Consider the following 8,962-nt stretch of genomic DNA (forward strand, 5'->3'; position numbering starts at 1 on the left):
CATGAGTGGCTCGGAAGCGTGTGCTCGAGGGTTGCGCGGTGGGGGTGTGTGCCCGCGTGGTGGTGGTGGTGTGTGAGCTGGGCGGGACGGGAAGCAGCCAGGCTGAGCTGTCCAGGCGCAGAGTTGGCGTCTTGTGTGAGAGAAGGTGGGTGGCAGTGGAGAGCGAGGCAATGGGAGAGCTGTGCAGACAGGGAGCGGGCTCTGTTGTGATGGCTGGGGGCGTGAGAGCGGCAGGGGCGAGCAGAGGCGCGATGGCCCTGAACAAAAGGGAGGCGTGTGATTTGTTGTCGCCAAGGATCCCGCGTGAGGTGGCAAGAGGAGATAGAGGGCTTGGAGGAGGCGAGGGTGCCGAGAGAAAGAAGAAAGGCTTCCCTGACCGGGAATCGAACCCGGGCCGCGGCGGTGAGAGCGCCGAATCCTAACCACTAGACCACCAGGAGCATAGAAACCTCCGACGGTCCCGACACTCTGCTCCCGGAGCCAGGAGGGCAGCCAGCCTCTTGGACACAAAGCTCGCACGCCCGCCCGGCACGAGAGCCGATGACCCCGCATTTACCGGCCTTACCACGATGCCGTTCTGGGCTCGCGGGCACCTGCGCCTACTCCTGCCCTGCCAGATGCCCGCCCCCGCCTGCCCTCTGGCGATTCGCCGCCCAGCTCGGCGCCTCCCGCGGATTAGACGCTGGGCCCTGGCGGTTCTCCTCCCGCTAGACACACCCTCAAAACGTCTCGGCCCCCCTGCCTCCTCCTTTCCTTCGCTCAGTCCAGGGATCGGTCGGTCGCGCTGTCACCAGACGGCCTGAGAGGGGTGCCAGACAGGGAAGGCCTCCGCCCTGGACCTTGGCAAAACACCAGCAGCTTGCGTTGGCCGGGAATCGAACCCGGGTCCACTGCTTGGAAGGCAGCTATGCTCACCACTATACCACCAACGCCGCACCGCCGGGACGGCACCCACACGACGCCGGGGACTGACACCCGGCAGTGGACAGCGCCTACCGGCTCCCTCGCTGAGCCCTCCCCACGGGGACCGCCCCGACGTCAAAGCCAACGCCAGCGCGGGAGCCACCGCCAACCGGGGCTCCGCCGCTGCGCGCTGTTCCCCGCTGTCCCAGCCGCGCCTCCCGCACGCACACGCCGGGCCCTGGTGGGCGCTCTCGCCGCCACCTGACTGCAGCAGCAACCCGGCGCGCCGCCAGGGCCTCGGGGAAGAGCGAGCGTCCGGGAGCGCTCGGGCCGGGTCCCCACCAAGACTCGCCTGGCGCAGCGTGGGCTCAGGGCACGAGAGTCGCACCCGGGCGGCTCTGACACCCGTCGCCTGGTCGGGAGGACGACCCGATCCCAGACGTCGGAGGGCTGGTCCAGGTGCCAGGTGCCAGGTGCCAGGCGAGGGGCCCGGGGGTCCGCAGACGGGTGCGCGGGCCGGAACGTGGGCGGCCGGATCCCGGCGCTTGGAAGGGGACCAAGGGCCAGCGCGGCCGTGGGCGACGGTCTGGCTAAAAAGATGGCACGTCTCCTCGTCGGGGAATCGAACCCCGGTCTCGCGCGTGACAGGCGGGGATACTCACCACTATACTAACGGGGAGGACCGCGACGATGTCCTCATCGCCAATCCGGGCCCTCTCCGTCGCTCCAGACAGGCCCTGAGCTCTCCCTCCCTCCACTGCCGACCTCCGCACACAAACCCAAAGTCCCCGGGACGCCGCCACAACGGCCTCGAACAGGGACCCGAACCCGCAACCCTGGTCGATCGCCACGCCGCCGCCCGGGCTGTTGAGCGGGGCTCTCCCAGGTGACAGCTTTCTGCCGCCCTCGCCCACGCCCGGACGCACCCCCACCGCACCCCCGGGACCTGCAGCGACTTTGGCGCCTAGGAGCGTAGCCACGTCCACGCGGTGGACCCCGGGCGAGGCCCGCAGCCTCAGCACCCGGACCGCAGACACCTGCTCGGGCGCCCCGTCGCTCCAGGTCCGCTCGGCGCGCGCGTGGGCTCCGGCTGCCAGCCCGGCGAGTGGCCTCGCGGACACACCCGCCGTCAGGATGGCCGAGCGGTCTAAGGCGCTGCGTTCAGGTCGCAGTCTCCCCTGGAGGCGTGGGTTCGAATCCCACTCCTGACATGCTCATCTTTTGGCCACAACACCGAGAGAGAGAGAGAGAGAGATCGCAGCTCGCGCCTCCTTGCACAAGCCCTCTAGCGCCGCCGCACCCTTCGGACCCGAAACCTTCGCGGCCACACCTGTGCCTAGACGAGCGCCCTCCTCTCAGCTGCCACCAACTCCTGGAGGAGAGCGGATGGGGAGCGTGCAGGAGCAAGTGAGGCGGCCGCTCCTAAGCTCCCCGGCAGCCCAGCCAGCCAGCCTGCCTGCCTGCCCGGTGCCATTCTTTTGCCAACACAGGACTTGGTCCACCCCCACCCGACCCCCGGAACTCTTCGCCCAGCCCTCGCGCCCGCCAGCCCTTTCGGGCCCATTCCATTCCCTCCAACGGCCGCGGGAGATGCCCACCGCACCCATCTTGGTGGTCTGAGGTGGTTGGGGATTCTCGCGTGCGGAGGTGGCCTTTCCCTGCCAACACCTGGCAGACGCTTGGTGCACTCACAGCCACGCGCCCGCTCCGTCGGCCAGCAGGGGCAGGGCTGACGTGGGGCCTAGGCGTCCGTCCGGGAGAGGCGCGCTTGAGCCCCAGAGCCTCAGTCTGGACCGGGAACTCTCGTGGCCGTGGCCGTTGTGCTCCCCTGGCCGGTCCAGCCAGCCAGGGCCCAGGATCCAGCTGATGCGGGACTGTCGGGGAGCAGAGGCTGTGGGAGCAGTCGGGGAATTTTGTTGGCCATGGCATGGGTGGTTCAGTGGTAGAATTCTCGCCTGCCACGCGGGAGGCCCGGGTTCGATTCCCGGCCCATGCAGAGTCCAGTCCCTTTTGGTCCTCAGCCACACGTCCAGTGTCCCGGCGGGCAGGCAGTCCTTCCTAGTCCCCAGTCCAAGCTGCGCGCGCTGTGCACACGACACAAGGACTCTTCTTGGACAGCGCCAGTGCCAGCTGCGCTCCAGTGAGCCAGCGCCTACCCACTAACCTGGTCGCTTCTCCTCAACTCAGCCAGCCAGACCCAACTGCAAAGACACTGCACCCCTCACTCACTTCCTGGGCACTTCAAAGCACCTGCCATACCTAGCCTCTCTTCTGCACACTGACGCCAGCAGCCAGCGCCTCCGTGCTTCTTAGACCACGCCCCCGACATCACCCACACCCCACACCTCCAGCCTCCCACCCCACACTACCGGCCCCACACAGCCTGCCTCTCTCACGATGGAGACTTACCTGGCGGACCACTCTTGCTGGGGGTCCGAATCGCGTCCCTGATTCTGGACCTTCTTGTGCCTCCTTTGCTGAGGAGGGTGGGACAACTCCGGTAGGGACCAGGATGCCTTATTTCCCCTAGCGCATTGCCCACAGCAACTCTTCCAGACCCTTGAGTGCATCCCAGCTCCCGAGACTCAGCAGGAGGTGTTTCCTCGCGTCCTCTTCCACCATGTGGAGGTGGAGAACCCCACAGCTCCAGCGTCTCTCTCGGCCCAGACCCCACCCACACACTTGGTCAACCACAGGGTCTTTGGCCCTACAGGACACTACTCCCTCCCTGCTGAGATCTCTCTGTCTCTCTGTTTCTCTATCTCTGTCTGTCTGTCTGTTACACACACACACACACACACACACACACACACACACACAGAGAGAGAGAGAGAGAGAGAGAGACGGAGGGAGTGATGGTGGAACACAGGGTAAGACGGAGGGAAGGAGGGAGGGAGGGAGGGAGGGAGGGAGACGGACAAGGAGAAGAAGAAGTAGAAGGAGAAGGAGAAAGAGAGGGAGAAATTTCGGGTACGGCCCAGAGAGGCACAAACACAGACAACTCAATCTTGGTAGTTTTTGGCTCCATTTGTTTGAAGCGAACGTTGAGTTGTGAAGAGCAGGGTAAAGCTCACGGGGAGCCTGTGATGAGGCAGGTGAGGCAGGCGGGGCAGCTGGGGCTTCTTCTGGACCTCAGAGCAGGCGGGGGACTGAGGTGGAGCCTCTGTGGGGTCCATGAGTGGCTCGGAAGCGTGTGCTCGAGGGTTGCACGGTGGGTGTGTGTGCCCGCGTGATGGTGGTGGTGTGTAAGCTGGGCGGGACGGGAAGCAGCCAGGCTGAGCTGTCCAGGCGCAGAGTTGGCGTCTTGTGTGAGAGACGGTGGGCGGCAGTGGGAAGCGAGGCAAAGGGAGAGCTGTGCAGACAGGGAGCGGGCTCTGTTGTGATGGGTGGGGTCGGGAGGCAGACCGGCAGGGTGGAGCCTAGATGGTTTTGAGCAAAAGGGAGGTGTGAGTGGTGTGGTGATGGAGCCAAGCCCGGCTCAGGAGACAAGTCAGTGGGCGGTGGAGAAGAGGCGATTGTACAGAGTGGAAGAAGAAACTCTTCCCTCACCGGGAATCGAACCCTGGACCAATCCTAAGCTCTAGACCACTAGGGAGTATCTTATACAATGGAAGGTCCTGACACTTGCCACCGTTTTTTCACCCTGAAAATACTTAAAATTCAGTCTAGACTGAAAATTGTTGCATGCAAGATGATATATGTTGGCTTTGGGAATTCAAAAGTGTAGCAAGGTTTCTCTTGGGCCCCCAACCAGCTCCCAAATCATAACACAGACTTTTATTAGTTTTTAATGCTCGGCCTTAGCTTAGCTCTTGTTTTCATCTGTTTCTCTTTATCTACATTTTGCCTCGGTGGTTTTTACTTTTTTTTTTTTTTTTTTTCCGAGACAGGGTTTTTCTGTGTATCTTTGCTCCTTTCCTGGAACTCACTCTTTAGAGCAGGCTGGCCTCGAACTCACAGAGATCTGCCCGTCTCTGCCTCCCGAGGGCTGGGATTAAAGGCATGTACCGCCACACCCGTTTACATTTCTTTCTGTCTTACCTTTCTGCTGTCTCTATGTCTGTCTGGCAGCTGTCTGCCTTTCTGGTGCCAGGTGTGTCCCTCTCTTTCTCCCTGGTTCCTTTTGTTCCTTGTTCTCTCTTGAGCCTAGACTCCTCTTCCCATTCTCTCTGCCTGCCATTCCCACCTATCCCTCTCCTGACTAGCCATTGGCTCTTCAGCTTTTTATTAAACCAAATCAGGAGCCTTGGGCAGACAAGGTGAAGCAGCAGTACATCTTTACATAATTAAACAAATGCAGCATAAACAAATGTAACACACCTTTGTATTTGGCAAAATCAAAGAAAATACTCCATTATTTATCCTATCTTGGTGAGTTCAAATTCTGTACCTAATTTACCCTCTATAACAACTAAGGAAAACTATAACTATCTAGTCTCCCACTCCATCAAAGACCCCAGAAGACTATAATATCACCTGAGTAAACAGCAAGTGCAGTGCAATCCACTTCCAAAACGACAAACATCTGGCTACCTGGATAGTCACTCAAGATTCCTCTGCATTGGTGGGGCATCCATCTTCAGCCTACAGACCTAGAAGATCTGGCAGACTTTTCTATGAAGCAGCAATTTTGAAGGACTGTGCTGCCTTATCTTGGCAAAGCTCAGCAGTCTTTTTTCTCTGTGTCCTGCTTGTCCAGTTTGCACAGCATACCGTCAGTAGTCAAAGCAAGGTCTGTTTCTTGACCAAATGGCTAAGTTTGCCACACTGAAAGCAAACTTCATATGGAGGTGCTTTGATGTCCATCATCCTATTATAAAGTATATTGGTGCTGCCAGGAGTAGACATGTCTCAATGTCATGAAAAGCCTTAGGTTATTAAATACCTTCAATGCCATATTCTTTAGATCTCTGAGGTGTTTGAAGATCACCTATCTATCTAAAATATGTCTCTGTATGATCTTGAAAACATATCTAATATGACTTCAAGTTGTATTATTATAGATAACTACCAACCTGCATTTTTAAAGATTTATTTATTTACTATGTATACAATATTCCTCCTGCATGTTGCCTGCAGGCCAGAAGAAGGCACAAGATCTCATTATCTATGGTTGGGAGCCACCGTGTGGTTGCTAGGAATTGAACTCAGAACCTCTGAAAAAACAGCCACTGCTTTTAACCTCTGAGCCACCTCACCAGCCCTGCATTTTTAAATTATACATTACATTTTTAAATGATCTGCATAAGCACAGTACCTCAAAGAAGAGTAGAAACATGCATGTAGTTTAACAAAAATAACTTTAAATTTGTATTAATATACCAAAATCCATATCAATGTAAAGTATTTGATGCTAATAGTTGTCTTTTTATCCTATATTCCCATAATCCCCCTAAATGATGACAAACATGTATAACCCAACAAAGAATCAACCACCCACCCCAATTCTTGGGAATGTGGGCATTGTATTCTCTAGTCTGTTTCTTGTTGTCTGTGGATGATGACATCTTTAGGACACCTGAGAAAATTGAGATAATGGTCAAGTCCTGGGAAAACTAGTCATAACATTTGTTGTTTGTGGTGATGTATAGTGTCCCCAATATACTGTGTCCCCCACTGTGAGGATCAGAGAAAAAAGCCAGCCACTATATTAAACACAGAAGTCAGGCAATGGTAGCACACACCCTTAATCCTATCATTCGGGAGGCAGGACTCTGTCTGGATCTCTGTGAGTTCAAAGTCACACTCGGAACACAGCCAAGTGTGGTGACACATGCCTTTAATCCCAGCACTAACCACAGAGGTCTGGAGGTCTGTACAGACAGACAGGAAGTGACAGAGCTGGGCAAGAAGAGGAATCGATGTAGCTGGGCTGAGAGAGCAAATGAGAGAGCAGAACAGAAAGGCATGTAGGCATGGGAAGACAGGAAGTAGGTCTCTTTCAAGACTGAGGTATCTGTGAGGCGAGGTTAGCGTGTGGCTTTTTCTATTCCTCTGATCTTTCTCAGGCTTTAACCCCAATGTCTGGCTCCGAGTCTTTTATTTAATAAGACCTTTTAGCAGTTTGTCTACAGCTGTCCAGTCTCTGTGCAATGAGAAAGCACAAGGCTTATCTGCAGTCCTGGCTAGAATAACCTGTGAGGCTGGACCATCTCAGCCAGCAGCCTTGAAGCTGCCCTGGTTACAGAACTCTGAGGAAACAGAGGCATCTGAGAGGCTGGACCACCTCAGCCACCCGTTTTCATTGTCTGGTCCCCTTGCTCCGAAAACACATAAATTTTCAAAGGTAACATACATATTTGCATTAATACAAGTATGGACTGTGCTAGCCAAAGGTGACTTTTTTTTTGTTTTATGTTTGAGTAAGTATAATATACATAACATGTCTTGTAGTTTTTCTAGGTTTATTTCTTTATGTCTGTAGCCAAGATTTTCAGGAGGTCTCCCTTGATCAAACCTGATCTCTGCTGTGGGATGTCTTTCTGTATGCTATGAATATGTGTTACTCCCACTGGTTAATAAATAAAGCTGCATTGGCTTATGGCAGGGCAGGATGGAGCCAGGTGAGAAAATCCAAGTGAGAATGTGAGGAGAAAGGAGAGTAAAGAGAGACGCCAAACAGCTGTCCAAGGAGCAACAAGAAAGAGAACACAGGTAAAGTCAAGGAACACGTGGTGACACATAGATTAAGAGTCATGGGTTGAATTAAGCTGTAAGAGCTAGCTAGTAAGAAGCCTGAGCCATAGGTCATATAAATTGCAATTAATAATAAGCCTCTGAATGATTATTTTATAAGTGGCTGTGGGACCTCGGGGCCAGGTGGAACCAGAGAAACTTACAGCTACAGATCTCTATTAACCTTGAAGGATTCCACAGCCTTCCGTTTCCTGTGGAAACAAAAGCATAACTCCTTCTCCAATGCAATACATTTTCTGACTTCCATTTTAAAACTAAGGTGTCCCTAAAGTATCTAGGTTGGTTTAATCCATCAGTCCCTGTTACAATCCCATGTCTCTCAGCAGCATTGTTCTTTCATTAGCATTCAAAAAACTCAGTTTACATAACACCATACAGAAACCAGACTCCCTATACATTTACATCTTTACATGGCTTTTTTTCTTTTATATTACTTTAATCCTTCTTTTAAGACTTTATGCTGGGGGGATGTCTTTCTGTACACTGTGAATATATGTTGTTCCCATTGGTTAATTAATAAGCTGTGCCAGGCGGTGGTGGTGGTGGTGGTGCACACCTTTAATTCCAGCACTCGGGAGGCAGACCCAAGCGGATCTCTGTGAGTTCGAGGCCAGCCTGGGCTACAGAGTGAGTTCCAGGACAGGCACCAAAACTACATTGAGAAACCCTGTCTCAAAAAAAAAAAAACCCCAAAATATAAATAAATGAATGAATGAATAAATAAGTAAATAAATAAGTAAATAAATAAATAAATAAATAAATAAATAAATAAATAAATAAATAAATAAGCTGCTTTGGCCCATGGCAAGGCAGCTTAGAGGCAGACAGGTGGGAAATCCAAGGAGAGAGACTGTGAAGAGAAAGGCAGAGTCTGGGGGGATGCCAGCCTGCTGCCCAAGGAGCAACATGCCAGCAGACCAGTAAAGCCATGGAACACGCAGCAAAACAGATTAGTAGAAATGGGTTAATTTAAGATATAAGAGCTAGCTAGCAAGAGGCCTGCCATAGGTCATACAGTTTATAAATAATATTAAGCCTCTGAGTAATTATTTTATAAGTGGCTACGGGACCATGGGGCCAGGCAAGACAGGAGAAAACTTTCAACTATGACTTTACTTTATTATTTATAAACTGTCTACTTTTTTCTATGACTGTCTATACCCATTTTCTTTCTTAAGCCTACTCACATTTTTTTTTGGGGGGGAGGGGGATTCGAGACAGGGTTTCTCTGTAGCTTTGGAGCCTGTCCTGGACTAGCTCTGTAGACCAGGCTGGCCTCGAACTCACAGAGATCCACCTGCCTCTGCCTCCCGAGTGCTGGGATTACAGGCATGCACCACCACCATCCGGCTCCTACTCACAT

At 53.6% G+C, this 8,962-nt stretch overlaps 4 non-coding genes across 4 annotated transcripts; 2 read left to right on the forward strand and 2 right to left on the reverse strand.

Moving 5' to 3' along the window:
• Positions 1 to 368: 368 nt before the first annotated feature.
• Positions 369 to 440, reverse strand: Trnae-cuc. Its single transcript has one exon. It is a non-coding gene; the product is annotated as a tRNA-Glu (tRNA).
• Positions 441 to 860: 420 nt separating this feature from the next.
• Trnag-ucc lies at positions 861 to 932 on the reverse strand. The gene has a single exon. It is a non-coding gene; the product is annotated as a tRNA-Gly (tRNA).
• Positions 933 to 2,031: 1,099 nt separating this feature from the next.
• On the forward strand, positions 2,032 to 2,114 carry Trnal-cag. Its single transcript has one exon. It is a non-coding gene; the product is annotated as a tRNA-Leu (tRNA).
• A 714-nt stretch (positions 2,115 to 2,828) lies between these two features.
• Trnag-gcc lies at positions 2,829 to 2,899 on the forward strand. The gene has a single exon. It is a non-coding gene; the product is annotated as a tRNA-Gly (tRNA).
• The last annotated feature ends 6,063 nt before the right edge of the window (positions 2,900 to 8,962 follow it).

Source organism: Peromyscus leucopus, chromosome 15, assembly GCF_004664715.2.
Source record: "Peromyscus leucopus breed LL Stock chromosome 15, UCI_PerLeu_2.1, whole genome shotgun sequence".
Taxonomy (NCBI): Eukaryota; Metazoa; Chordata; class Mammalia; order Rodentia; family Cricetidae; genus Peromyscus; species Peromyscus leucopus.